At 37.8% G+C, this 25,069-nt stretch overlaps 1 protein-coding gene across 1 annotated transcript in view; it reads right to left on the bottom strand.

The window, feature by feature from the left end:
* LOC133990405 (rho GTPase-activating protein 12-like) overlaps positions 1–25,069 on the bottom strand; it is a 65,021-nt gene that overhangs the window by 21,702 nt on the left and 18,250 nt on the right. The window lies entirely within an intron of this gene.

Here is a 25,069-nt window from a genome sequence, read left to right as displayed (position 1 = left end):
GAGAGGTGGATGTGTAAGTCATCTGTGAGTTAAGTCTGTTATATAATCTGGAAAACTGGTCAGAGTGTAAATCAACAGCTGGTGGACACTTTCAAAACAAACAAACATCCCCACATTGTTTATGCCATGTTTCTCTTACTGAGCTCCACATGGTGTCAATCAACTAATGTTTTACCGCAGAAATTTGTAGAAAAGTAATTCAAGTTTTTCAATAAAATTCACTGCTATTCATATTTATTCTCACTCGCCATTCACAGTCAAGGTTTCTTAGTAAAGTTATAATAAATATTACATATGGATCAATGATGTGATGCAACCTAGTGTCAATTGGTGTAACCAGTATTTTTTCATAAAAATCTGATTATATATAAAGGAAAATAAATGTGAACTAAAATGTGGAATAAATATAATCCATTTTTTAGCAATGCAACACTGTTTTGTTTTTTTTTAAAACAAATTTGACATCATTTGTCACAACTTATTTAGGAAAAAATGGTTGTTTTTAGGATACGTCCTGCTCCTGATTACTTACAGGTCATTATGCAATGGTTTTAATGGTCCGGCCCACTTGAGATCAAACTGGACTGTGTGTGGCCCCTGAACTAAAATGAATTTGAGACCCCTGTTTTAAAGTGTGTGTGTGCTTTAATCTACTCATTGAGCTGCTTTAGCACACAGGGGAAATGGCTGAAAGAGAAACAACAAGCTGCAGTTGACGCTGACACGGCCGATTGTTGGTCATAAGGAAGACGATACGTCAAATGACCTTAGAGGAGGACAGGAGGAAGGAAGTCGCTGTTGTTATATAACTGAGAGTGGCATGGAGCCGCGTCAGGTAGAAATGAGGAAGTAAAACTGACTATCAAGATGCATCCTGAACATTGAGTGGACAGTTTGTCCGAGCTCATCCTTACAGCTGTGAACACTGCACACATATTTCCCACAGACAAAAAAAAGCTGAACAATATACAAGTATTCTGGAAAATGCACAAAATAAAGTTCCTCTTTTAATTCGTACATCAAATTACGCAAGTGCTTGTTTTACAACTGCTTTTCAAATTTTGGGTGCTACATTTGTAGATGCAAAGTTAGTCATGATGAAAAAACAGATCATACATGAAGACAAACATGTAAATGAGTCACACCGCTGCACTGGTAGTTCTTTCACCCTGAAGGCAGTGACCACAATCATTTGTTTAGGAACAGTGATAAGATCATCGCTCTCTGACCACAGATGTGTCTTTAATAGTTTTTGGACAACAACAAAGGTTTACGGCACGGATCAACACGATATATCAGGCTTTGGATACACACATACAAAATACTTGTAAGTAGATTAATTTATCGTTGGTTTGGTTCTGCAAATGAAATTTGTTTGACGATAAGAAACAAATCTTAAAATCACCAGCCATTGTTTGATCTTTAAGAAGTAAGAAAAAAGACCATTAAGATTTCCCCCAAACCCTTTAGATCTTCACATTTCTAAAAATATTCAGTTTAGTACAACGTAAGACAAGAAAAAAACAACACATTTGAGAAGCTGGTACCAAAGAAATATAAATATTTGGCATTTTTTGCTTAAAATTGTTTTATTTCCGATCAACCGTCTAATTAATTGACTTTAATCTCAATGATAGGTGATGATAACAATATATCCTCAGTATAGATTGACAGCAAACTACTTTATCAATATCCTTTAAAAAAAAAAAAAAAACTCATTTCAGATTCTCGACTATCCACATTATATTTTAAGTTTCTATTTTTATTTTAACTCATAAAAAAAGCAAAAGGAAAGCAGGTCAAAGAAAAATCTGCAGAAATAGATGGAGAGCACAAACTAGACGCCTTTATGCAGTTGCTGGTGAGATTGGAACGTCTCCTTCAGCAATTTCGCAGGTGACCAACTACAATTTGCAGGTGTCGATATTTTCTTTAAAATACTGCAAGTTAATAAAGAGTCTAGCATGAGGATGAACTATAGCACTATTGGCAAGCTGACATATTTATAGACCCTTCCTGTATTCAGTTTAACTACAACATCATCTCCACAGCTCCTCTCTGATGACAGGGCATCCTTCTAAAAAAACTCCCCCAACGCACGGCTGATCCAGTCGATCGGCTGCTCGTCATGATTATTTCATGCTGACATTACAAAAGAAGCTGCGTGGCTGTGAAGCGACAGGGCAAAGAAAGAGAGAGAGAGAGGGGGGGGGGGGGAAAGAGAGTGAGTCATAAATAAAGCCGATGCCCCATGGCTCCTAACACTGGCTCTGTGATGTTTTTATTGCGCCGGGATCAATAGGGGATGAAATATGCAGGAGTCGAGCAAACAGCTGGAGGTTACTCGGGTGAATCGAATATTCAGTGGACTAGAAGTGCGCCGTTCAATATGGTATCGCAGCACGACAGAGGCAAGGTACAGAGTGCATGTATTACACATAAAACACACATTTCTACCAACTTAAGAGTACCTTCTTCTACCAGTTTTTTTGTTTTTTACTTGAGAAATCAGCTTTTGAAAGACAGTTACTAGTTTGGAAATCTGAAGACATCCAAAGTAAAATGCAGTTTTACTAGAAAGCTCTATTGTGCAGCTTTAGATATTTAAGTAAAAGCATATATAACATTTTACCTCCAGTGGCGAGCAACTAGTAAACACATCGTCGTCTTCGTGTAACGATAGCGCTCGAAGGAAACTTCTCAAACGAGGCATCGCCATCATCCTCCCCGCCAAGTAATGTTTTAATATGAGTTGAGCTGCCTGTATTCTTTCTACTGCACTGCACGCGCCGTTCAGCTCTGTGGTCTTCCTGTATAAAACACCGAGCTAACATGTGATTTATTGCTGGATGTATGTGTCAAAGGGGGAAGTCCTGGTAGTCAATCAACCGTCGAGATGCCAGTTGGATAATATCCTACTTCAGTTTCGGCCACAAAAACCACATCTCCCACCCAGAGGCTTGTTTGTGAAATTGAATTCTCTCTTAAGTGGAAGGAAATTTCGAGGTAACTGACACGCTATACAAAATAAGTTTTAAAGAGGAGGATTTTCGGTGAATTTTTCTGTCACAGCATCATGTGGATTTAATGCTTTCTATGTTTGTTAAGCACCTGATTGTATACCTGTGTGTGTGTGTGTGTGCCAAACTTCCCATTTCCAAGCGAACCTGTGCAGCACTGAAACTGTGTCATCAGTCTAATAAAACCACCTGCTCATGTCTGCTCTCTATCACCTGATTAACCAATTTCAATAAAAGGGAGGAGAAGATGTAGATTTAAAAATAAAAACAAGTTTAAGAAGTAAGTATATTTTTTTAAAGTATAGATGCAGCTTAATATCCTCTCATGGCGACTGAACAGCAATTTCAAGAAACAACTTTATTATCAGACTGATTTTAGAGCTCTTATGTCATTGGTTTTAAGCTGAAAGGTCCAATAACATCAACATTATGCTCTTTGTCAAATAACAGCACTCCTTATGTAACTAAAAGGCTGCACCCACCAGGTCGGCTCATTAAAAATGCACAGAGAGTGTCTTAACTCCATTATAGCAGCGTGTATATTCCTGAGCAGCTGGTGCCGGACATCTGCTGTGAACAGACTGACCAGCTAATCAATACTGAGCTCTAAAAAAAACCGCTGAACCGCAGCGGGAAAATTACGAGGTTGACCTCTTCCACCCGACAAAAGCTGCTCTCTTTGAAAACATACTGCGCTTTAAGTAAAAGGTTGTCAGGTGGACAAGTGCTGCTGTGTACTACGGAGTCTCAGAAGCGGGAGGAGGAATTATTTATAATATCCAAGGTTTCAGAAGCTTGAAGTCTTATTTATTTGATCTGTGACTGACAGTTGAAGCACGTCACAGGTTTGATCAGGTATGAAATTCTTCTCACTGGAATCAAGCATATAAAAAAAAACCAACTGGCTCTTTGATAAAAACTAAAACGTACAAGCTTGTGTACATGAAAAATGAATGAGAGATGTCAGCTACAACTCCTGAGGAGCGTTGTGAAAAGAAACATCCAATCACAACACTCAAAAATCCTGCCATGTGTGCTACTGACCTCTTATCTTCAGGTCAATTTTGACCCAGGAGGACAACAAAAATTGCCAAAAATAACACCAAATATCCACTAATTTGGGTAATTAATAGCATTTGGGAGCTTTTGTGCAGTGCTGATCTGCGTGATTGCCTGGTAAAGTGTTGGTAGCGTAGCTTGTTTAGCCTTTCTGTTGTCCTCGGGTCAATTTTAACAGAGGAGGACAACAGGTGTTAACTCAAAAATTAGGTATAGTTTCATTTAAATGAGGCCTATTGACTATAATTTCCAAAAACGTGTAAAACCTGTGGTTGGGAAAGAAATTGGCTAAAAAGGTTTAACACAGAATTGGGTGATAATTTATACCTTTCTGCTTTATAAACAGTCAAACCAGACCGGGTCAATTTCGAACCCTGTTGCACGGTTGACAACAGGAGGGTTACACTTCTTTTAAAACTTCATAAAAACATTCAGCAGTTCACTTTCACACTCTGAGGGTCTATTCAGGAAGAATTAGGAAGACAGTTAGGCAACAATTACGACTTGATATTGCACCAAAATAAAATGGTGCAACTACCGTTAGGAATTGTTCAAAAAGTACAAGAGCTCCAGATTTACATCAGATGTTTGCAACACCAAAGTGATAACAAAAAGAGAGTTGTAATATAACTGTACAAAGCTGTAGTGTCATTAAATAATGCGTGAGACTTCAATATGATGAAAGAAACAATTAAGCCTAATTGATTTTGAAGTCAAGCTGATGATATGATATGATAAATTGAATATACTTGGGTTTTATGTTGTTGGTAATTTAAACTCTTTAAGGAGATCATTGTCAATTTAGGATTTTCTGACATGTTTATGGCAACTAGGCAATACAAAAATCAAAAAACAGTAAATTTTTGGCTTTGTTTTGATTATTAGAGTTAAAAAAAAATAGGATGGGTTTAACACAGTTCCACAACTAACATTTCCTTTGCAGTTGTGGACGAACCTCTAACAGTGATACCTTAAACAACCTGAATATTGAATATGGTTTATACTTTCTACAGATACTCTTACAGCACACACTCTGACTCCTCACAGCACTGATCATTAGAGCCTGAAATTACACAAACAAAAAGTCTGCTGCAACTAAAGCAACACAGACTGTCCAGACTAGTGACAGAAACACTGAAGGCCACACTGCACTACAGCAGCCAATTAACAGCTCTGATTGCAGCTTAGCATACTCATAATTCCCCCATTTTCAGGCCGGAGAGAGGGGTTAATGGGTAGAGAATGGGAAGGCACGGAGAGTGACGCTGCCAATTCCAAATAAGAGACCTGCGCCGTGTTATCTGCAACGCCTGCAGCTCTGCAGTGGAATAATAATGAACCGGTCCAGTGTTCTTCAGCTGCAGATAAACCACATCACAGCCACAGAGAGAGAGAGACACTGAGAGAAGCAGATATAGAGAGAAAGGCTTCAGGCTTCAGGCTCAAGCTAATGCATCTCAGCTAAATATTAGACAGAAATGGTGTAGTAGTAGTTTATATTTAAACCGGGCTGGCGAGAGATTCAGAACACAGTGTTCATTTTATGCAAAGTTGTTGCTCGTGTTAGACATAAGTTATGTCTGCTGTGAGACTGCCGGGCGGCTTCGTCTGCTGGTTTGTTTCAGTTGTGGTTTCAGTGGTTGTTTCGGTGGATCGTTGGGTCATCGGGTTACACTTGTGGTCTTCAGATGGCTCACTATCTAATATATAACATCAACTAAAAGCTGCTCAGTCTACTATAATGAGAGAGAGAGTTGCCAGTAAGGATGTTAACACCTCTGATAGTCATGTGCACACTCAATAATAACAAGCTATTGGGAACATCTAAATTTAGAAACATGCAGAGCCAACACCTGCACTCTACATGTGTTCTTCATGCTTACATTATTAGTTGATTCATTGATTAGTTAACTGACAGGAAATGACCATTTTGATAATCAATTAAACTTATAAGAAATAGAAATGCCAAATATTTGCTGTTTGCAGCTTCTTTAATGAGAGGATTTGCTTCTTTTTTAGCTGTTTTGCATCATTAGAAACTGAATTCTTGTTGGTTTTTGGCTGTCTAATTCATTTGATACATTTATAAAACAACTCAAAACACATCTGTTTAGACCTTTTAACTTCAGGCTCTCAACACTTCATCTTTATTTGTATTTATTTTTTTAATTATTATTATTATTCCTATGTATTATTGTTGTTTCTGTTTTTATGAATGTGTGTATGTATGTATGTATGTATGTATGTATGTATATATAGTAACATTGTGTGTGTGTGTGGACTGTTGTATTACCTTCTTATGTTTTCTCTTGTAAAGCACTTTGTGACATATTTTGTCTGTGAAAAGTGCAATATAAATATATTTTATTTGACTTACTTTACTTGTTCAGACAGAACATTTAAAGATTTTGGCTGTTTGGCTGATTTTATATGATCGTAGATTATTTTATTCATCTTGAATCTGAAGCACTTTGTGACTGTGACATAAATAAACTTTACTTACTTTCTGCATTTTTGATGATTACTGCACAGTCATATTCAGCATTATTGAGCTGTCTAGCCTTTATCAGCTGACACCTAACAAAAAGGAGTAGCAGATCAATGCAGTTAATTCGCTGTCCAACTATAAATAGAGGCAGAAGCAGCAGAGAGAAAGTCACAGAAGGTGAAGGCAGCGACGCCCTTTAGGTGGCAGCCTGACAACAAAGTTTGTCAAGTCTTTGAGGGAAATGCCAGTGATAGAGGCGGGACTAAACACTTTTACCTCCTCACCTCCTCCTCTCTCTGTCCTCGACACAGACGAACCTGCTCAGCTGCATACCACAGAGAGCTGAGCTACACAAACAAAACATACACACACTCAGAAATATACACACACACACACACAAACACACACACACACAAACTTTGATAACGACCTTTAAGTGTGTGGGTTTGACTAATAAACACACGTGTGCATGTTCACACATATACAAACAAACACGTACACAAAAACACACACACACCCATGTTTACTTAGGTCACTTATGGGGACACTACATAGACTTACATTCATTTTCTGGAGACTTCCCTTAACCATAATCACTACTTAACTAACCCAGATTTTGACACGCACGCACGCACACTTCTCTTCCACTTCCTTGTCCTTTCAACTGGGGCTGAGACATGACTTGAGGTCAACATGTGTTACATATTGCACAATATAAGACAGAAATGTCCATTATATTCCCTTCTTCTTTTTCTTTCTATAACCCTACTGTAGCTGACAGAGGCAGAAATTCATATATCTTTCTTTCACATGTGATATGGGAGATTTACTAGAATAAAGTGAGAAAAAAGCAACTTTTCTTACCAATTTTAGATGTGGATGACATTGCTATAGGGTACAACAGTTGATACTGATGCAGGCAGTGTGTGTGTGTTTGTGTGTGTGAGAGTGAGTGAGTGTACACCTTTTACTGTTATACATCACAATTTATCCGCCAAAGACAACTATCATAATATTGGCAGCTGTGTCGAGCTGCTGTAGCATGACGGACAACAAGAAACTGATATCATCACAGCACAGAAAGCCAAACAAACGCTTTTATTCATGTTTGAACAAAAGCCTCAAAGTAATATTTAAGATTTATACAGTTAATATTTGTTCAAAGCAGTTTCATGTTGAATTTTACAGAAAACCTACAAGAATGTAGCTTCAAAAACTGAATATTGTTAATATTTCTTTCTTTTCTTTTTTAATCTGATACGGTTTGATTGACAGCTTGTGATGAAGAAGCTAAAGTTGTTGTTAGTATGTTAAAGGTTAGCAGCTACACTAAACAGCTGAATGTGGGACAAATTACCGGTGAAACCAGCAGTGAGGTGTGACGCAGCACCTGACTGAAACAGGAAAAAAGGAAATCATATCAGCGTGGTTTCCAAACATGAAAGAAAACAAATAAATAAAAAGCTTGATTACGTCACAGATGCTTGAACACACCTTGAGGTAAGAGTTAGATTAGGTGAAGGGAGGATAAAAGCAGTTTTTTTTTAAATTTATTGCTGTATGATTGCTATTTTTTTATGTGTTAGCTTGCAGATATTTGCAAAAAAAAAAACTTGAGCTTGAACACATCTTGAGTAAAGAGTTAGATTAGGTGAAGTGAGTTTTTATTTTTTATTTATTGCTGTATGATTTCTATTTTTTATGTGTTAGTTTGCAGATCTATTGTTTTTTTTTGTTTTTTTTTTGTGATTTCTTGTCAATTTTTGCCAATAAATATCCAAATCTTAACATTTTCTGGGAGAGAGGAAAAGAAATGTTCAGTGTAGTGACTTAACCCCCAAAAAGTAAAAAAAAGACCATGAAAAACCTTGAGCAGATGTTAAAACAGATGTCTATTCTAGTTTAAATCTGACTCAAATGAATAACAGGAAAGAATAGCCATGAGTGGGACAAGCACCGTGCAAGACAACACACAAAAAAAGCCTCTAAAAAACACAACACAAAACAAAACAAACCACTGACACCACCCCAACCTATTACGCAACAGCGGTGCAATCACATTCAACAGGAGAAAAAAGAGCAGACAATGCAACAGAGAGAGAAAAACAGAGGCAGTAGCAGCGAATCGCCCGAGGTGAGTTTTTGTTCCCAGACTGACCTCATGAAGCTCAGCAGCACCGACCCATCCCAAAATAAAACAAGAGCACTTATCAGGGCTGCTGCATCCGATATTTAAATGAGGACTCTTAACAACTAAAGCTCTCACAACACACAAGTGAACTATTTCTATTTTTGGACAACATCCCATTTATTTCACGTGTTAATTCATGCACAGCTGGTGTGATGGAGGCCGGAAAAAAGGAGGAGGAGGAGAAAAGTGCAACAAGAGGGACATTTTATACTTCATAAAAAGGAGGAATAAGAGGAAAGAAAAGATACAACTGAAAAAAGGTTAAGTTTAATTTAGCCTCTAGATTGACTGTAAAAGCATTTAAAATCAGGCTTGTGCATTACCCAACATTAGGACACTTTAAATAAATTATGGATGGTGTTGAATATAATTGATTTAGAGTTGCAACTCAGGCTGGATATGAGCAGTGATCTCTGTACTTGATTACATTTTGATTCATAAAGTTTCAATCCAACTCAGTTTTGATTCTTTAAGACTGAAAAAAATCAGATAAATACTAATATTAGAAATATATACAAAAGTGTGTCTGAGAATTTAACCTGGAAACAAAACTTACATTACTTTTTGACTAGTATTATCTTTTGGTGCACCTTGTAATAACTTAAAGGTCCCATATTGTGTTACACTTATAGTTATATCTGTATAGTTAAAGTTGTAGTATATATATAATCTCTTTATTTGTGTCAAGCAAAAAGGCTAAAAATATTCTCTTGTTTCAGCTTGTTAAATGTGAAGATTTGCTGCTTTTCTGTGACAGTAAATTAAAAAATGTTAAGTTTTGTCCTGTTGGATGGTTCAAAACAAGCAAATTGAAGACTGCAGTCACTGAGAAATGACTGTCAATGACAATCTACATATAATCTACATATAATATTTACCACAAATGTGCAAACACTTACTGAGAAAGGTGTCGATGTAATGATTAATGTTGGAGTTTGAAGACGTGATGAGAAAAAATCGTAACATCGATTACATTTAGCCAAGTTTAATAGATAGTTTAATAGAGCGTGTTTGATACAGCAGTAACAACTCTACTCTCTGTAGCTGTGTGATGTAACACGTGATGATCCGACCGGAGCTAGAAAAGTAAAAAGAAAAAGGTTTAACGGAACAGTTACAGATCAGAGAGGAGCGATGTACGATGCCCTCCTTTTCGTATAATCCCGCCTTCAGCGTAGCATCCCCTGCTGTCTGTCAGAGCCGCAGGTCCACAGAGGGATCCTGGTCTCGTTCTGAATCTGAATCTAGCTCTGATCTACTTGTGTGTCTCTACACGCGCTGCAAATGGGTCAAATGTAAGAAACAGCAGGAGGGAGAGAAAGTAGCAGAGAAAGTGTAAAAAAGAGGAGGAGGATAATGATGAGAGAGAAGCTGTATGAAGATGTAGAGGGAAAAAAATCATCTTTAAGCACAAGTTTATCAAAATGAGCCTCATTAACTGGTCCGGCCCTCAGTTCTTCATCAATCTACCTGTAATAGTGCACCATGCTGCAGCTCTCTGTGTTTGGACTGAAAACAGGCCTGCATTGATAAAATTCAGGGGCATGTCGTCGTTTCAGGTGCTGGTCAGACACTGAAATACAATCCAGGAAGTCAAATTGGAATAATAGATCCATTAGTTTAGTTTAAAGGCTTATCAGATGCTAAAACAGTGCACAGCAGTTGATAACACTGTGAGAGGATATCAGAGGTGGAAAATTACTTTATATTTTGCAACAATCACAGCATTTACAATACAAGCTAATCTCTCGTGTTTAATTAGCCATCACGGCTGGATCTTGCTGGATGATGCCAAGTTGCGGCTGAGCCAGGTTCACGTTTTTTTTTGGCTGCACTGTGCATCCAGCTAATGTCAGACTGTCCTGAGCACTGTCATTGATTTAAATGGGGGCAGTCAGTTCGGCCAGCAGGGTCGACCAATACAAAGGTTTTTGGCAAAAATAATGTAGTCTTCTGGCAGGAAGTTGAACAAGGTGCAACTTTGGATGCATCCAGAAAGGCAGGATTATTTTGTAACAAGATGTTGTATTTCTACTCTTTACTTTGTGATAAAACAGTGTTTGCCATTATAACTCCTAATATTTAAGTCCACATTGCTGTTAAACCTCTGAGCTGTTTTTCGCTATCTGATAAGCCTTTAAATGTATCAATATGTTGGTCCAACTGGACTTCCTGGATCATACTTCACTGTCTCAGCAGTAACTTGAACAATATGCCACCACAAACCGTTTTAATGTAGGGCTGTTTTGGTCTGCTGCTCTACCTTCCTTCCTAAAATAATCTTTCCTCATGTTTCCTCAAGTAACATTAATTTAGGGACCTACAGGAAAAGCATAAATCCTAAAAACAGATTAGGATTAAGACCAGCCAAGGTAAGAAAAACACAACGATTCTTCTTTAAAAGCTGCTTATACACTAACTAAAACATACTTACACACATTATATTTAATTTCTGCTAATCATGTTCCAGATGCCATTAAATTGTACACACTGCATCTTTAAGTGTATCTCCTAACTTTCTTTCAGCATCTGCAGACTCATCTGCATCAGTGACATATCATTTTAATATTTGGAAAAAACCTGACACAAACTAATAACGTCTCTCCCTCCATGATACAAAGCAATACGTCACATTTCCCAACATCTTCTACAGTGTTTGATCGCTTTAATAATATCATTATCAGTAGAGAGGGTGTAAAAGTTGACTGGATTGCATGCCTGAATAAACAAAAGTGATAAGTGTTGACACTGCCTAAATGTTAGAGGAAATGAATGTTTCCAGATGTGTGTGTGTGTGTGTGTGTGTGTGTGTGTGTGTGTGTGTGTGTGTGTGTGTGTGTGTGTGTGTGTGTGTGTGTGAATCCAGAGTTTATGACCATATGTCTGAGAGTCTGGAGCAGCAGCTGTCTGGATGCAGCTCTGGTCTCTCCACAGGGGGACGAGCGTTATTCCCCGTAGACCGAGATATGAAGACTGTACACACACTCGCTCTTTTTAACCCTCACATACTGTTCATATTCAGACATATCTACAGTATCCCGTCATTATAAGTCTCTTAAATTATTATTGAATGCCTCATCAGTCACAGGTAAATGTGTGATTAATCCTTAAGGAAGCTTTCAGAGAGCAGAGATACTTTTACTCTTCAGTTTTTATGCTTTTTATTTATGGATAATCGAACATTTACAATCACACCTGTGTTACATAAAACAGGGGAACATGACGAGTTCAATGAATTATATTATATGTGAAGAATACAACAGTAATTTATGAATGTTTTAACTGAAATATGGGTCAAACACTCGACAGAAACGTATATCAGCTGCATACAAATGTTCATAAGACACTGATATATTTCCATTTTTGTACATTCTGGGTCACATTAGGAGAAGTTGTCAAATTTAAGGCTATAAGGAAACAGTATTTAGGGCATTTTTACTGCTCTCAAATATCAAAATGGGTCAAATTTGACTCTGAACAGTATGTAAGGGTTAAAACAAGACAGACATCTGAAAAAACAAAACTCTTGGTTTGCAGACACCTCAATGACATTTGTGACCACAGACCAGGAAATATTTTCACTTTCTCTGCTTGAAGCTTTGCCCACAATGACATAAGCTTTTATAATAAGCTGCATAAAATGTCTCTATAATATTTTCGGAGGTGACTCAGCCTTCAGTGTACGATCAGTGCTGCAGTGACGGTATTATTCAAGGCCACAAAGCCTGGAGGGAACACAGAGCGGCCAGGCAGCTGACAGCCTCGACCCAATGATTAATCCTCTAATACCATTTACCTGACTGGTCGCAGCTAATGACGCTAATTCTCCTGCGCGGTGGTTGGCTGGGGGCTGGAGAGCGTAGGGGGGGGGTCTACTAAGGACAGCTGGTGTATATGTACTGTGTGTGTGTGTGTGTGTGTGTGTGTGTGTGTGTGTGTGTGTGTGTGTGTGTGTGTGTGTGTGTGTGTGTGTGTGTGTGTGTGTGATTATGTAAGAGGGAAACGGGGGAGGGGGGGTGAGGTCACTGCTCAGGACACATAATGCAATGAGATGTGACTTAGGAAGACTGTGTGTAGCTGTCTGTGGAGGAGTTGTTATTGTTATTATCTAATACACACACATGCTGAGCTGTAAAACACTGTTGCCAGGTAGAAAAAGTGATATCTTTATAGCGTTATAGGCCCAATTTACATTTGGTATTAACAAAGGATCTATATCTGAACACATTATCTAGATAATAACATCTGATCTGCAGGTCTATCTTGTATAAAATATGCAAATTAGCTTGGCAGATTTGGCAGACTTGTCAATAAACGTGTGATGGTTTAGACCAAGGGTGGGTCATTAAAATTGAATAATGAAATGGTCGTTCTGGGTTTTTTGTTGTTGTTTTTTTGTCATTGAAAAACTTTAATGAAGAGTTGAGCTCTGTATTCTACTATGAATGGTTAAACAACTACTGCAGAGCAATCTTCACTTTCAGCCACTAGGGGGATGTCTAATTTTTTGTAAACCACCTCTACCTTATTTTAAAGTAGAGTCTGACACAGGGTGAATTTTTACTGCTGCCCTCGGCTACTTTGACTCGGTAGTAAGTTAGTCTGCTAGCTAGCTGACTGGAGGGAACATGATGCAGATGAAGCCACACAAAAAGTCCAGCGTGGAAAAACTGCTGACTCGTCTGAAAAAGATGCTGTCTGCTGTGATGGTTACTAAGGGAGACGGACCAGACGGATCACCAAATTAATAATTACCAAACTAGTACGTCAACAATTGGAACAGCTCCTCGAAAGTGTGACAAAAGTCTCAGAGAAAAAACTAACATTACGGCTCTTATTGCTAACATGATTATCATTTAAATAAAGTCAAGTTTGTGCAGTTAAAGCTTGTTTGTTATGAATATTTAAAGTTATTTTTTGACAGATTATCTATTTAGCCTCGCGAATGTTGGCAGGTAGCAAATATTCAGTTAGTCGTCCGTTATACCCAACGGTTAGTCGACCCTTAAAAAAATGGCCTCATTCACATCCCTAGTTTAGACGTTTTCTTACCACTCAGATGAGATTATCTTATCTGCCGCTCACCAGTTGTGTACCTCTAAGAAATAAATCACCAAAAACTAACTACAAGAGGCTTTAGCAGACGGTATCGCCACAGATGTTTACATCTTGACACCTGTTATCTAAATCCGGCTTTTGTTGAGCCTTCAGAACTAAAAAGGATAATGAAGATATGAGGCGGAGATATACTAACTCTCCAAATCTGTCTTGTCATGCTACAGAGCTAATGCCAAACCCAGTCTCAACATCCTCCTGTAGGCCAGCTCATCTATTTATACAGTGCCACAGAGTACGTAATGCACAGAGAGAGCTTTATGAAAGTCAAAATGTACTTTTCGTCTTTATTAAAACTGTTTGTTTATTTATTTATCTATCTTGAGGATGGTGGCGCTCTACTAATAAGGCCTTTTTTTCTAAAGGCGTCCTGATTTTTAGGCTACAAAGCCTGACGAAAACACAACAGCTGGGTGTTAAAGTCCTTGCTCGTGGACAGTGGGATCAGTTTCAAGATTGGGCAATTTTTTGAAATGTATCTCATCTGGCGTGTGGGGATTTGACTACTGTACAGCTGCTCTTCAGCGTCTGAGCTGGACAGAGCGGCTGAGCTGACCCAGAAAATCAAAAAGAGCAGTGACTGTGTAATCCAAAAAAATATGACATTTATCTCCTGTTCTGACTGAAGGACTTGTTGGTGCAATATGAAGCAATTATGGGTAGAATTTTTTGGTGGGGTTGTGACCTTTAAGGAGTCACGAGTTGAATCTGAGCAGTCATGAGATGTTTAACAAAATAAAAGTGATGGGAATATAAACATTTATGATGAAAACAATTGCATTCATTTTTCCTGACCTGACTCTTAATTCGTGAAATTATCTGAGGAGGGAACGTCACGCTTGTTTTTTGCTCACCATTCACAGTCAAGGCTCCTGATCTTCCTGTTGACATCTAACTTCAGATAACGGACTTGTAATGTGATTCAGATTCAAAAAGGACAAATTTGCCTTGGTGGGCTTGGACACATTTTATCAGTAACTCTTATCAGGGTAACCCCAAACTGACAGTCCAGGATGTGAAACTTTTGTGCATGTTTGGGACTTTTATCTATTGTGAACAAGGTTTGTCCAGGCTCACACTGAGACATAATATTGTTGAAACTGCACTCATTTCTCTTAAGTTGTTCATCAGTTCATCTGTTTCACAAATAGGTTTATTAGAATAAAGTTATAACATATATTATACATTATTTGTAGTAGAGCCGGACCAATATATCAGTTAGCCGACATTATCAGCCGATATTTGCCTATCACAGATGTATCGTATCGGTGAATATGTTGTCCGATTTGTGGCGATATTTTTTCTATAAGCAGCATTTTATGTATATTTGATCCTTTTTCTTAGTTCTGTGTTTTTTTTAAATTCATAGCTATTTATAATTATTAAAATCCCAGCTGTGTTTTTACTGTTTCAGAGCACTGATGTCATTTTGTACAATAAAGTTTATTGTCAAACTGTAAAATACAATTCCTCAATAACATAACTTTGATTACCAGATTTAAAGGAACGTTACAAAAAAATGTAATGTGTGTGTTAATGTATATATTATGTACATATAACATTATTGGATCATTTTTTGCTCCCTAATATAGTTATCGGCATCAGCCCCTAAAATCCAGTATCAGTCGGGGCCTAATTTGTAGCTTATTATGCAGTGATTTTATTAGTCGGGCCCACCTGAGCTCAAATAGGGCGGTATTTGGATCTTGAACTAAAATGGGTGTATAAAAGGGTCAAATGCCCTTTTATAGCAGGTTGTAACTGTAGTATTTCCCTAATATAAAATAAGGGGCATGGAAAACCTCCACAATAATTTCTCTGTTTCTGAAAATGTGCATTTATTCTCTTTTTGGTATTTCTGTCAGGAGATACATTTCTCTAAATAAAAATATAAAATGGAAAAAAAGCAAGAAAAGCAATAAAATCAAGAAAAGGGGGTATGGAAAAAGTTCAATCACTCCTTATTGTTACCTTCCTGCATGGGTGAATGTAAACAGACCGACACACAGAGCACACCAAACAACTGCTGAATGAGAATTGGGGGAAATGTGGTTTAGAAATCTGATGAGGCCGTGAGAGAGAACAATGTGGAGCCTGATACACCTGTAGAGTCCCGTCTTTCTCAGCCTTTTTACTCTGTTCAGTATCACTGAACTTCAGCACACAGCTAAACTTTTTAGACTAGTTAAGTCGGACCTAAAGTTGATATGTCTTAACCCTCGTCTTGACAGAGAGAGAGAGAGAGAGAGAGAGAGAGAGAGAGAGAGAGAGAGAGAGAGAGAGAGAGAGAGTGTTGTAATCCGTCTTTGGCAGACAGAGCACATTCAGTTCATTTCCCATCCAGCAGCACATTACACAAACGGGACACTGCCTGGTTTTCTACTAAGGTCTGCTAATATTAATAACAGGATTACTTTTCTTTCACCTTTGGTTGCATCAGTTGTTTATTATTTCGACTAAAATTAACTACGATCAGTTCAGGTTATTATGTCGCATGTCTGTGTTAAACATGATCAAAGTTCCCAAAACTTCCAGGCTTCAACTGAAGGCTGTTTTTTAATATTACCTCTGTTTCTCCATTGAGCTGATTTTGTTTCTAACGTTGTTTTACAGATTGTTTGTATCGTAAACTTGCACATTTTGGATCAGATTTCTGCTCCAGAATGTACAGATGTATTTGAGAAGTTGATATACTGAGTAAAGTAATACCGAGTAAGTTTTGTTTAAGTACAAAACTGGCCAATCAGAACAGAGTTTGCTCAATAAGGAGGGGGGCCTTAAAAAGACAGACAGAGGCTGAACTGAGGGGCCGCATTAAGAGCCAGTTTACAATAAATAAGGATTTTTTAAAAACTGTATATCATGCAAAGATATTCCAGTAGAGTAGGGCTGCACAATTTAGAATTTTTTAAAATCTAATTCAGATATGATTTGCACTATTTATAATTCATTAATTCACTGAAAAACACATTAAAACAATTATGATTTTATTTTCACAGGGATCTGTACCCAACAAAGATGTTTTCTTAAGTATGTAGAATACGATGTGGCCAGGACATCTCTGCAGTACCACTATATTTTATTTAAAATGATAATTTGACACATATATTTACACATTTCTCCTAAAGCAAATATTGGACCTCCTGAGACTTGAATTAAAGGTAGTAACAGGCCAAATTTATGTATTTTGATGTTGCCAGCTGTACAGTTTCCTTAATCCATTATCATACCATCTTACTTCATTAACACCTGATGATACATCCAGCAGAAACAACTTCATCAGATGAGTTTTTTCTTCTACATACTCTATAACTGAGACTGGAGGCTGGAAACAACAGACCAGCAAATTTAGACAATCATCAAACACTGTATTGAGGAGTTAAACTCATTAGTCTCCTCCCCACTCATCTTGTCAGTTCACATTACAACAGACACAGCGTCACTGTTGTGCAGCCTGACCCAGCTGGGCCCGCTCAATGGGTTAAGACCAAAAACCCAGCCGGGAGAAACAGAACTGAGTATTATTCCTTCAAACGCAGACACAAGTCCTTTAAGGTCATCGGTCCGAATGTGTTAGACGTTCCATTTAGGAGGCATGAATGAGTCTATATGTCTATTAATGCAGCAGACAGGGACAGGACACTGAGCTTTGCTGGTGTAACTGACAGAGATAGAAAGGAGGCTCAGTGGGGGGAGCAGTAATTATCTAAGTAGACTTTATTCATTGGAAGAACCATGGCAGCCTTAAGGCCACAAAGCTTAAACACAATACATCAAGAAATGTCCTTAGAGACAGCGACATGTTGTCTAATTGCAGCTTAAATGCTCGTCTTGTTTCTGGGCCAGAGCTCCCTAAAGATGAAAAATCAATGCTTTTCAAAAGTGCAACCCTACGGAGTCAAAACCTTGAAATTCAGCCAGTTTGAAAAAAATCATTAAACGCACAATATGTAGCTAATTATTTGAAGCTAGGGGTCTCTTGGTCTTGTTTGAGGACATCATGAAGTAGTTTAGGGATCATGGGAGTCATTGCAGTCAGCTTCTCTCAGTTATGAGTTTTTCAGTGTTCATCGTTCAGGACGTTTTTAGCAGGAGCTGAACTATTCATTAAGGGTCTCATCCTCTTCAAAACACACACCTCAGTCTAGTTTGAAGTCTTACGTATGATAACTTTAAGCAGGACTCTTTGCAAAAGAAAAGCAGAGTAAACAGTGTGGTGGCTTAAAGCCAACTCATTTATGTTGCTTTATCTGAGTAGAAACTAGAAAATATTCCCGTTTAAGAAGCTGGAACCTGATCATTTTAGCACTCTTTCTTGAAAAATGTCCCAAAACGATGAATCAATTATCAAAGTAGTTGCCAATTAACTTTCTGTCACTCTACTAATTGATTAATTTACTAATTGTTGCTGCTCTATATCACAATTTTTCATGTAAAGTAGCATCTCATTTGTCACCTTAGAGGTAATAATGTGGAATATATAAAGCTTTGATCAGAATATTTATTCTTGCTTAAATAAAAAGGTTTTCCTCATATTCTTGTGAACACCTTGCAATAATTAAATGGACCAATGGACCCCTAACCCTAACCCCCCTCCTCACTCTCTAGAAGAATCAATTTAACCATCAGTAATAAAAACACACTAATACCACTCAACTTACAACGGCAAGCTCCGACCTTTAGGCCACAACCATTTCTTCCCACTTCAGAACTCATGAAAAGCCACATTCTTCTCCTCGATGCATTAATAATGACTGCGGGGTCAAACGTTGTGGGGGAAGAAGTCAAATGCCAACAGGGCTGATGAAAGAGACTCTCTGAGCGACTGGAGGTACATAAAAGACAGTCTAGATACAGCGTGATGACTTAATATCGCCTCAAACGTTCCCTGTTTAAAGTGAAATGAAAGGATGATAATGTATAAACATGAAGAAAATTACAAGAACTAAGGATATAACAAAAGATATAAAAATAAACTATAAAAATAAACACTTTCTGCTCTCTGACAACTTCATTAAGGATTAATCACACATCTATATGTGACTGATGATGTATTTATGAATGATTTGTGGTTCAGAAGTTTGTTTTTGAGACTTAATTATGAGGAAATACTGCGACAGATCAGAATATGAACAGAATGTGAGGGTTAAGGAATACATAGAGGAAACTAATAAATAACGGGAATGCTAAATGGCAAACAGTCAAGTCACAGACCGACAATGGACGTCATCAATGAGCGGGCAATGGAAAAGAGTGAGTCAGTGAGACGTGACACATACTGGGCTGCTTTCAGGACAGCGAGGCAGAACCCACAAATTAAAGGATTACTGTAAATGAGATGAATACATGACACAAGAGGGAGTATGACATTACGGTAGCACTAACCCTGATGGCATTCAGGGGTTATAGATACATATATTCTGCCTTCTTCTTCCTCATAAAACACATTTCCATTGAAAGACAGCTTAAAAAGTGTCAAACATCACTAAATTTAGCACCTTTTTAGTCCACTTAAACAAAAAAGAGCATAAAATGGAGCAGTAGTAGTGGATTAAATCAAACTATTGTCTTTATTTGGTGTTTTATTACAACACGATACATTGCCCGTACTTTCATTTAACTGTCTCTCACAAAGCTTTAAATAATTTTAATGGCAAATGATGAAGTGCCTACATTTCAAGGAGGTCTATGCGGCGCTGGCCTGATTGGGTTAACTGGGTCACCGGCTGGACATTTATATAGGACGATCTCTCTGATGGAGCCAGTTATATTTAAATCTAACTGGGCTTTATTTAGAAAGGCAAAAAAAAAAAAAGAGGCAGATAAGAAATGAGAGGAGGTAATTCATCTCTCATACTTCCTTTGCACATAGAAGCATCCATCTATCTATCTATTGTTAGTGTAAATATACAGCAGTCGACTTTTAGCCACTGAAGATAAAAATAACGCTTGATTTATACTTTATTTCCAAGTAACTTTTTTCCTTCTGTATCACCAGTGTTTCCCAAATTTCACAACTTTATGATACCATAAAATCAGAAAGAAGCATCACAAAATTCCTGAAGAACAGCTACTGCTTGGGAAAATACACATCAGTGATGACATCATGCTGTACCGATAGCTGTTAACTAAAAAGTCCGACCAATAAAGTCATCATGAAGGTTTTATCCAAGTCACACAATGAGTCTTTTTATTGGTTTATAAAGCTCTTAATAGTCTTAGTCCTTCCTATTTATCACATTTCCTTTTTTTATCCTATGAACCCTCGAGAACCCTCAGGTCTTCTGATAGCAGCCTTTTAATTATTCCCAAAGTCTGGACAAAATTACAACAATTTTAGCCTTGTTTACTACTTGGACTATTGTGTTTATTCTATTTTATCGTTTTCTTCTTCATAACCCACCTTTTAAACTAAAACTATTTAAACGCTTGTTAAACTAACTGAAAAACTAAATACTAATACAAATTTCAAAACTATAATAACTCTGATACACACTGATTTCTGCCCACATGAAAACTCATATCGCATGACCATCCATTCACGTACACTGGGCATGTGCGTACTGATGTAAACAGGAAGCAGACTGTCTACTGTCTCATTGGTTGCTTAGTTGCAGAAAAATATTGTGGAGGAAAAAACAGCACACGGTGAAAGATAAGACCACCATGAGGAAAAGTAACTCATGATAAAGCCATAATCAGCAAATGTGGGTGTCTGTCTGTGTCATTGATCTAAAAAATCTCCATTTCCATCCGCCCACCCAGACTAAAATGCATCCTGGAGTGTTTTGAACACATACAGCCTATCCCTGATCGTCCCCGACCAGAAACTATATGAGTACAATTAGATTTAGATTATTTGACAGTTCAAGCTTCTTAAAATTGAGAATTTGATGTTTACATTATTGATTGTCATTTTAAATTGCTTTCTGATGTTCTTTCTGAGTATAAAATAAGAAGTGACTGTAAAAACCGGTGTTTAAGACGCACCTTTAATGAGATTTGTTTTATTTAAAAGTGGGGTGCGTCTTATACACTGGTGTGTCCTATACAGGAGTAAAATACAAAGAGAGGTTCGATCTGAATATGATTATAGGTATGTAAAGGGCCGTCCACACTAAGAATGATAACTATAACTTTAAACATATTGTGAAAGTCCACACTTATGAAATATAAAATCCTATAAACAGCAGTGTCTAGAATGCGCTGCACACTCCAGCTGTGTCTGCAGCTAATAAAAATAGACCCGTTACTGCTGTGTGTTGGACGGAAAAGTGATTGTGTTGATCAGAAGTATTTCAGACACTAGTTGCTGTGATGTTTCAGTATTTACAGACCAAACTGATGTTGAAGCGCAACTCAGGTGCAGTAGTCTATTTGTGTACAGCGACAGCTCTGATGAAGAGTTTTTGGGACTCGAGTAAGCACACAGCTACACACTGTATTAAATATGTAAAGTTACTGTGCTCTTTTAGGTTTAATTGAAACTTATAACCTAACCCAAACCCAGTCTGAGTTAATTTACCGGTCCAGTTCAGTTAAACAAATCATTACCGGACCATTAACCATTAACCTGACACACTGTTTCAGGTGTAATATGTGTGTTTTAATAATGTTTCTTTTAAAAATGTGTTTTTTCCCAGCATGACAGCCCCCAAAATAGACTGTGACTTATACACCGGTGTGACTCGTACACTGGTTTTTACAGTAAATCAGAGTGATAATTGACATTCTACAACAGATCACAGCATGTCTTTAGGTCCGAACAGAAGGTTGAACCCGCTGTAGTACAACCAGTTAAAAAAGACAGATAATTACAATACAGGGAAAGCTGAGCAGCAGCATGCAACAACAAAATGACAGAGCAATTAGAAAAGCTCTGAGTGTAATTAAGCTTGCCCGAATACTCCCTTCGATGTCTTCTCACAGGGTCAACGACAGTGCAAAGCAGTTGGCCGTGAGTTCTTAGACAACAGTGAACAAACCTCGAGCCAATCTGTGCGAACCCCCCACCCCCCCTCCCTCTACCCCCCCACATCTGGTCATGGGACAACTGCACATTACGAAAATCTAATTACATTACATGTCTCTGCTTTGTAGCCGTTCTCTGCGGCGCTTAAGTAGATCTGAGTGAATCTGCATCTCTCTCTCTATGTAGGACTCGCCTGCTGTGTTTTTTAAAGAGCCTCATTGATCAAACTACATCCCAGATAAAAAACCACAAGACACAGCAGGGAGCCGCTACTAGAAAACAGGCTGAACCATGTGTTTTCCCTTTTTTTTTTTTTTTTAAAGAGGAAAAAACCACGACAGACAGATCACTGTGTAGAGGAAAGTGCTTTTACTGTTAGTTTAGCAATGCCTACACCACAAGAGCTGCTGGTGATGTAATATTTAATGTCATAGCGGGTTTCCTCGACAAACCAAGTGGTGTGATAGGGGGCCACAAGCTGTAGTTTAAAATATTAAACAGCAGCACCTGTTTCTAACATCACAGTGGAGCCCTTTAAAAAATCTTTCCCCGTCTTCTCCTCGTGTTAATCTTTTAAAAAATCTTGTTCCTCTCCCTTTCGTCCAAATCTGGATCTCTCAAAGTGATCTCTTTTTGTTCATCGAAGGAAAAAATCGTGTATCAACCCGTCTCTGCACACCTTAAAGAATGTGGCGGAGAGAGAGAAGAAAAAAAAAAGAAATAGTTTTCACCTCCTCCAGCTACACAGAAGAAGCCACGTGTCCTAGTTTCCTTACAGCCGCATGCCTCGACAGCGCACCTCTTTATGATGGAGGAGGAGGAAGAGGAGGAGGAGGAGGATGGTGAAAGAGCAGGTATGAGGAAGACAGGGGCAGGAAGAGAGAGATTTCTCTTGACAAATGGTGATGGTACATTCAGGCCTGTAGCCTGTCAGAGTTCTTTAAAAAATCATTTCACAGGCTTCAAGTTGAAAGAAAATTTGTGTGCAACAATTAAGATTTAGTTTAATCAAATGAATGAATTAAAGATAAATACTCCAGTGCCATTAAACTGATGAATTACTGGGATATTAGAGGGAAAAATCCACCCAAAAACAGAACTTCAATGTTGAGACAGAGCCTAAAACACTTGAAAAAAGTTATGTGCTACTCAATAAATAAATACAAAAAAGGGAAAATGAAACATCTGGATTATTTTCAGCATGTGTGGCTCACTTCTTGTGTTTAAATAAGGTTGCCATATTGTTGTTTATTCAATATTTTTCACAGTTTCACAGTCCATGAGTGAGTCGAAGTGTTGCAGCGAGCTCAGACATGCCTGTAATGAATAGCAGGACAGAGAGAAGTGAATGATTTATGAGACATTTTTAGACAGCAGATATTACACCCAGAAAGTCTAAAAAAAAAACTCCTTCCAAAGAAACTGAAAGCATGTGACAATGACATACGTGCCTACAACTGTAGTTTTATCTGTAAAAATCAATCAAGGTTTCAGTTTCCTATTGCAGCTGCAGAGGATGACTGGATGTCTTTACAATATGTAAAGTAAACCACAGGAACATGTTTCATTTTCTTTTCAAGAAAGGCAGATGAAATGAAATGTTAAATGAGAGATTGCACTGAGGAACAGAAGTAAGTGGAACGGAGACTAGACCAGACATGAGATCATGACTTTGGCTCCCATGAAAAGAAAAAGAAAAGAAAAGAAAAGAAAAGAAAAGAAAAGAAAAGAAAAGAAAAGAAAAGAAAAGTGAAGTAACAACAGAAAACAGCTGTCACTCTGATTCCAGTCTTAGTGGCTTAAAAAAACTGTCCTGTAATCTATTATCCTGAAATATCATGAGGGATATTTAACCTCTACATAATGTTCAGGTCAAATTTGACAGCTGTAAAAAAAAAAAAAAAACGCCCCAAATGTATTTTATACTGAAATGTGATGACTTTTTCTAAAATGGTCCAAAATGCAAAAAAATTAAAATATTTTAAAATATTATACTTTTATATAGGTGCTATAAATTTGTGTCCATTGAGGCTGTTCTGGGTCAAATTTGACTCATATCTATTGACATGTCTTTTTGTTAAATGAATAGTTAATAGTTTTAATAAGATAGTAGCTATGAGGATTTCTTTTTATGATGTAGCAGTGAAGACTGATGGCTCTAATGGTTATACAATAAACTACACAGCTCCATAAAGTTCTTGTCATTTTCAGTTTACATAAAATACATTTCAATCATTATTGATATGTTATATTTTCACGTCTTAGGTAAAATAGGACATGATATTTTGTGATAGTAGGTGTTTTTTCTCCAACAACGAGTGTTGTAAAACCTAAAAAATACACTCTTTTTTTCCTATAAAACATGAATCAAGGTTTAATCACACATTTATTGATCAGTCTGATCGAATTGATGCTTTATAAACACATCTGTGTTTCAACATTTGGTATAAACACTTTTTATGAAGGTCAAAACTGACCCAGAACAAACTGCGAGGGTGTAGAATATGAACAGTATGTAAGGGTTAATAGTAACGTGGGCTTGTGACTGCAGGGATGGTGTTAGGATACAACTAGGTGGCCTCATGAATGAAAAGCCCTGCAGGAAGGCAGCTGCTAAACAAGAAAATAAGACAGAAGCTACTCTATATCTAAAATCACTGTGAAACTGCAAACAAGAATGTGTGTTCAAAGACAGCCTATCTTGAATAAATCCTAAATTAAAAAAACGTACAATTGTGAGGAACTGAATGAAAGAAAAACAAGGGTGAAAGAAACTGCATCACACAGCTGCTGTCAGCTGCTGCAGCTCGTCTCTTAAAATGATTCCTGGCAGTGTTTTCATCACCGTGCCTCCACTGCCGGGCAGAGAGAGAGAGGAAATGCTGGCTGTGATTACTTCAATGACCATGCAAATCCTGCAGGTCGGTCTGATAGGCGTACAGGGATGCAGAGAGGTAGAAAGGAATAACTCTAATGCTACAGTTGTGCAGCAGTGAGAACAATTCGACAGGGAGGTTTGGGGGAGAAAAAAAAAGATGGTAGGAATCTGCTGTTTCCCCTAAAAACCTGCTCAAACCTGAACCACAAAGTGAGACTCTGCCCACAAAGCATGCAGGATCACTAGGGCGTAAAGTAAGCGGTGCAGTGATGAAACGACTTAGTTAAATAAACCCAAAACGACCACAAATCCATAAAACAATCCAGCGGTGTTGCAGCACTGTTCT

The sequence above is a fragment of the Scomber scombrus genome, chromosome 11 (assembly GCF_963691925.1).
Source record: "Scomber scombrus chromosome 11, fScoSco1.1, whole genome shotgun sequence".
NCBI lineage: Eukaryota > Metazoa > Chordata > Actinopteri > Scombriformes > Scombridae > Scomber > Scomber scombrus.
The sequence above is the reverse complement of the archived record's forward strand: the minus strand, read 5'-3'. Positions and strand labels throughout refer to the sequence as shown.